This window comes from Lynx rufus, unplaced genomic scaffold (assembly GCF_022079265.1).
Source record: "Lynx rufus isolate CCGP_SWC_20201006 ecotype Redwood Valley unplaced genomic scaffold, mLynRuf1.p SCAF_12, whole genome shotgun sequence".
NCBI lineage: Eukaryota > Metazoa > Chordata > Mammalia > Carnivora > Felidae > Lynx > Lynx rufus.
In genome coordinates, this window is record NW_025814826.1 from 60,160,118 (window position 1) to 60,166,117 (window position 6,000).

The 6,000-nt window shown below is 58.6% G+C and overlaps 1 protein-coding gene across 2 annotated transcripts in view; it reads right to left on the minus strand.

Moving 5' to 3' along the window:
* The window catches only part of NDRG1 (N-myc downstream regulated 1), a 55,042-nt gene extending 49,289 nt beyond the window's left edge, over positions 1–5,753 (minus strand). The window contains exon 1 of one of the 2 annotated variants that reach the window (XM_047074212.1): positions 5,626–5,753. The gene's annotated coding sequence lies outside the window, so the exon portion shown is untranslated. Of the gene's footprint in view, positions 1–4,089; positions 4,300–5,625 lie in introns of those variants that run through there. The other variant, XM_047074214.1, reaches the window with a different exon arrangement.
* Between the last annotated feature and the right edge of the window lie 247 nt (positions 5,754–6,000).

Sequence of the window (6,000 nt, forward strand, 5' to 3'; positions counted from 1 at the left end):
CCTGAACCCTCAAGAGAGCTCTCCAGTTTAGGGGAACAGAAGTCGAGAACAGGGTTCTCAAAGTCAATAAAAGGGTTCAACTGCCATGCGGAGGAGAGAGCCGGTCTAGGAATTCCTGGAGGGCCCCTTCCTGCTCCGCATGAAGCCCGAAACTCAGCAGGCATTCAAGGAATCGTTTGATACCAAAAACAAAAACAAAAACAAAAACAAAAACAAAAACAAACAAAAAAGGAATCTCCCCAAACAAGGCAAACCCCTGCTACACTCACTCCACAGGTACCGGGGCCAGAGCTGAAGTGGGACCTCCTCTCTGGGTTCAACCAGAGCACAGAACTGGCCAGAGGGTCCAGGACATAGAGCAGGAAGAGGGAGGGGTTCGCAATCCAGCGGCACCCACCCCCTCTCTGCAACACCCCCCGGGGAACATCCTGAAGGTTGTCAGTAGAATTTTGGCAGCCCGATAAATTTGCTTGGTAGAGAGAAGACCGTCTGCGGGGACAAGGAGAACAATGGCAAGTCCAAAGGAGGACACTGGTAGGATTCAAGGATTCTTCTGCAAATCTGAGGGACAAGCTGCACCGGATGGTCCGTGAGATAATTTGTCGAACTCACACCAACGGAACCAATGCCAGCACAGGGCAAGGATGTAGATTCCTCCTACAAAACCCTTTGTTCCAGAGATGGCGAGATGGCATGATGGCCACACAGACACGATCCTTCCCCAAAATGGTCTCGCTGCTTCTACACTCTGGATGGCCTTCCAATCTTTCCTACACCAAGACGGCCCAAGTTATTTCCTTAAGAAATGGAGGGCTTCTTCTGATCAACATTAAGTGCCTACTAAGTCTGCAGGAAAAAGGTAAGCAGACTCAGCCCAGAATGATCCAAGGAGGACACCACCCCAGCATGCCAGCCTGTCTGGAGGGGAAAGCCAGGGAGGGCGTTCTGGAGAAAAGGAGGCAAGTTCAATGCTTAGAAAGAGAGAGGAGAGGAAGCCAGGGTTCCTAGCTGGGAGTCCGCAGAATTGAATACCTCTTAAGACTGCTGCTCAAACACACATGTGGGTGGTGCCCAGAGAGCTGCTCAGAACCTTCTCAAAGCCAAGGGAATAAAGCTAGGATTAGATGGGGAGCAGGAAGGAGTCCTGGCCCCCATCCATCTCTTCAAGCAGAGCTGAACACAGGTGTAAACATCCCCACGTATACTGAGGTTGCCACAGACTTAAGAGAGAAAGACCATAAAACAAAAGATGAACTCCTGAGCAGGCCATTCAAGGCCCCCCAGACGGCTAATGAGCCTCATCTCCTATGGGCTCAGCTGGAGGAACACCCTGTTAGACTGGAAAAGCCTAGAGGCAGAGCCCCGGCAGGTAGGGGGCGGGCAGGTCTTTAGTAAATGTAAGATGGCAAGGCAAAGATTGGATCACAGAAAGGTCCCTTCATGGACCTGAATTTGTAATCTGTTCCTTTCTGTAATGCCAAATCAGACCCCCCAGATTTCCCTCAGCTCTCTCAACACCCACCCTGGACAACTGGGCTCCACACGCACCCAAAGTGCCCCAGTCCCTCCGCGCACCCACCTCCAATAAGCCTGGGCTGGTGTGGGAGGAGGCCAAGAGAGTATCGGGAAACTCACCTCCAGCTCTGCAGCAGACGCTGCCTTCCATCCGTCTCTGGTCTCCAAATGGAAACAGAAAGAACAAGGAGACAGGCAGGCCTGGGCCCGGACTGAGATCAGGGAGGTAGGAAGGGCAGCATGAAACAAATCCAGGAAGTCAAGTACATGCTTCAAAAAACAGGTCCAGAAGGGTCTGGGTGGGAAAGGTCGACACTGGTAGGGGAAAGGTCCAGGGCAGCTCACCTGGAACAGGACCCCACTCGCTTGATTCGAGACACACAGGTCACCTGCCCAACCCTCAGTTTTCTGACCTGAGAAATGGCAAGAATGTCTCCCATCTTTCAACTGAATGAGGTGATAACACTGAAACCACAAGGCACCTTAGCCAGGTAAGGGCTGTTTACGGAGCGCCCCCCCCCCCCCCCCCGCCCGGTCTGGTAACACAGGAGCAGGGGACAAGTGGCCTCTCCTTTCCTTTCCCTCTCGCCCATCGCTCTGGAGCAGACGTCCTCAACACTGGCTGCCTTCGTTACACGCCCTCCCTCTAATCCAGCGCAGGGAACTTTGAAACGGTGCAAATTCCTGGCCCCTCCCAAACTCGCAGGGCCTGGAAATCTGCATTTCAGACAAGGTTCTCATCACATTTTTATGCAGTCTGCAGAAGCTTAGTTTTTGTTTTGTTTTGTTTTTTTTTTTGGAAGAGCTTCAAGAAGCAAAACATGAGTTCAGCACTTGGAGGCACTTTCACTGGCATGGGTAAGCTTGGGACAAAAGTCCCGGACACTGATTGCCAAAGAAATGCCTTGAGAAATGTAATTTGTGGATATCATCAACAGCCAACACCTACATGGCGTTCCCACGTGCCCGGCACTACTCTCAGCTGTGTATGTGGATTAACTCAATTAACATTTACAGGTCTCCACTAGCCGTGGTCTGTCATTCCCACATTACCGGAGAGGAAACTGAGGCAGGGAGCTCCTGTCTGCATCTCTGGACCTTTCATTCCAGCTTTTCCCGGTCACCCCAACATGCCGTCGTGAAAAAGAACAGACACTTGGGAGTCTGGCTCTCTGGGTCCAAAGCCTGCCTCTCCCACTTTCAGCCAGGTGGCCGCAAACAAGTCCCTTAAACTCTCTGAGCCTCATTTCTCTGATCTACTCAGTGGAGCCAATACAGCTCTGGCAGAACTCTCCCAGGGACGAAAGGGAAAGCAGGGATGTAGCCGAGGGCTAGGAGGGAGGGAGGGAGGGAGAGAGAGAGAGAGAGAGAGAGAGCGCGCCCTGCCCCTCTACCCCCTCCCAGCCTGAGTCAGGCCTCCTCCCCACCAGAGTCTTAGATGCTGAGTCATCATCCTGGCTTCCTTTCCCGAGGCACAGCCACTTTGAGTCACGCCTTGGATGGGATTCTCCAGAGTTGGGTCCCAAGAAAGAAGTGCAGCTTTGGGCCACCAGGAAAACACAATGCCGTCTTTCTTCCCCATCCACGCCAAGGCAAGCTCAGGCCAGGAAGTTTCATGAGCCTGGTGGGGCGGGGAGGAGCCCCCAGCTCTGTTCAGATCCAAGGTCCAACCTGGAGGGGGCAGCCAGAATCCAGCGGGAGCCCCTGCTCGCCAGTCTGATTCCGCTAAGCTCTCAAGAACAATCTGATTTACGCTAAATAAATAAAGGATGACCACGTTCCGCCCGGAAAGTTTCCTCGCCAGAAACTCAGTGAGGATCCTATTGATTTCCTCCCCCCTCACGGCAGAGGGGCAAACATCAAGACCAAGAACCCCTTTCACCACCTTCAGTCCCAACCGGAGGGGTCTGGAAGGTGAAGTTCCAGCTCTGGCTAAGCCTTGACAAGCCATACCCTATCTCTGGGCCTCAGTTTCCATCTGTAAAACGGGCAGAAGTTGGATGAGGAACTTGTGTGGGTTTTTCATCCCATTCCAAATTATCAGACCGACAGTTAGTAATCCTGAATTTGCATGTCGCGCCTGGAGATCTCCCTCTGGGGGAGAGAAGACCCCCAAACAGGTGCTCCAAGGTCTCTCTGCAAAGCCAAATCCAACACGGCCACCCCAAAGGTCAGTTGCCTGCTTGGGACCCCACCCGGGATACTAGAGGGGAATGGGGCAGAGGGAGGGAGCCACTCAATTCATTCAGTGCATGGATTTGAACCCCTCTCAAGTGCCAGGTATCATCAGGTTGCAGGGCGAGGGAGGCAAAGCCTTCCTTCTCAGCCTCTTGTGGGGGACAAAGTCCCACAAAACTAAGAAGTCACAGGTGAGGGCATTTTATAGGTTTGACTCCTCACGCCAGGGCAGGGTCCCTCCGGCAGCTCCCCCTCCACTTGGGGATCACCTCTACCTCCCCGTCACCCCCCCCCGTGCCAGGTGCCACATCAGTACTTCCCCCCCCTTTCCCTGCACTTGTCCCCGCAATGGGTGAACCCCTTGCAGACAGGTGCTGGGATGTGCTCTCTCTGTACCTTGCTTACTTCAGTTCATGTTAGCGAAAGCCGGTACCGACGCCGAATTTCGGGACAGGAGGCACGGCTGGCGGGTTTGCGGGGACACCGCATTTTCACAGCGAGAACACAGGTCTGTATTTAGATATCTTGCTCGTTTGAGAACAGTAAGTGTGGCCGATGGACGCGACGAAGAGAATAAAGCTCTCCAGTGTGGCCACGGGCTGAACTCTCTTTGAGTCTTCAATCTTTCCCCAGGAACTTGAAGGAAGCGGACACATCCAAGTGGCCAGGACATCTGTGAGGAAGGGCTGAGCCTGGGCCCTCCCCCACTGGCTGCCAGGCACCTCCCTCCTCCCAGCCACAGACGGGTGCTGCCACTGACCCACAGGGACATCTGACAGCAGAGGCGACAGACGGGAAAATTCCGGGGGGGGGCGGGGGCGACGGGGGGCGGGTAAGGAAAGGATCCACTAAATCCGGGCTTCAGTCACTAAAGCGACGGAGGCGGTTTGTCGCCCCCCACCCCACCCCACCCCACCCCCGGCCCACCTCGCTCGTCACGCCCTGCCCTCCCGGCCCCAGGCTGGATCAGGGACCGCGGATCTCCTGGGAACGTCGGAGCAACTCCAGCTGCTCTTCCCCGCGGAGGGCCGGAGAGGCGGGTCCCGGAGGCTGGGAGACCAGGCGAGCGGGGGAGGTGGGCGGAGGCGAAAATGACGCCACCCGCAGCCCCGGCCAGCGCTGGGCCGCCACTTGCCCACACGACCCCTCCGGAGCAGGCCACCTCTCCCGCGCAGCCACAGCGCCAACCCCGGGCCACCTCGGGGTGCGCACCCGGCCCAGCGGCGCTGGCGGACCCGGGCTCCCGCGCGTACGGCACGCGTCGAGATACATCGGACCCTCCCCCTCCCATCACACGCGCACACACCCCACCCTGGCTTCGAGGCGGAATCGGCCCCCGCCCCTCGGATGCAAATCGGCTCGGGGCGCAGTCTGGAAACCAGACACACCCACGGCCCCTTTTCCAGCCTCAGCTCGAGCGGTCCCTACCAGCCTCCTTTCTACACACGCGCGCTCAAGCCCTCCTTCCCCAGACACCCCACTCCGAGGACACACCCCGCCCCAACACACACACACGCGCGCGCGCGCGCGCGCGCACACACACACACACACACACACACGCACTCTCCCAGGCCCTCCTCCGGCTCCCCCTTCCAGCGCGCCCTCAGGCCTGCGACGCCAGCCGTGACTCCGGGGTGCCTTTGGGAAGCGCGATCAAGGTGTTCCCCGGCCGGCTCTCCAGCCGTCCCCGACCCTCAGGATCCCACTTTCCCGGCTGGGGAAAGGTGGGCGGGGATCTTTTTTCCTCCTCTTCGCTAACCGACCCCTCCACTCCAGCGGCGGCCGCGCCCCAAAGCCCCTCCTTGCGCCCCGCGCCGCAGGGTCGCCACGCACTTGCCGCTCGGGGGCCACAAAGGGCGGTCCAGGGGCTGCGGCGGCACCCGTGGGCGATCGACGCCTCCCTGCCCCGCAGGAAGAGGGTGTCGGGCTTACCCAAGGTACAGGGAGGAAGGCAAGAGAGGCCGGAGCTCGGCTGGAGGCGCGGCGGCCAGCGGGCGCGGAGGAGAGCGGTGAGGCTGTGCGTGCGCTCCGGCGTCCGAGCGGCGAGCCGGGCTAGGTTTGTTTATGCCCGAGCGGAGAGCGACTTTATACGCGCCGCGGCCCCGCCCCCGCGCTCGCCCCGCCCCGCCCCTCCCGAGCCCGCACACCGCGGGGACACACCCCTCGCCGCCCCCTCCTCCCCGGCGCTCCTCCCGCTCCCGCCAGTGAGCCGGGCCCGGCTGGGCTGGGGCAGAGCGCGGCGGGCGCCCGCCAGAACCGCTGCCTGTTGCGCAAGCCTTTGTAGGGGCGCGGCGGGGAGGGCCCTCC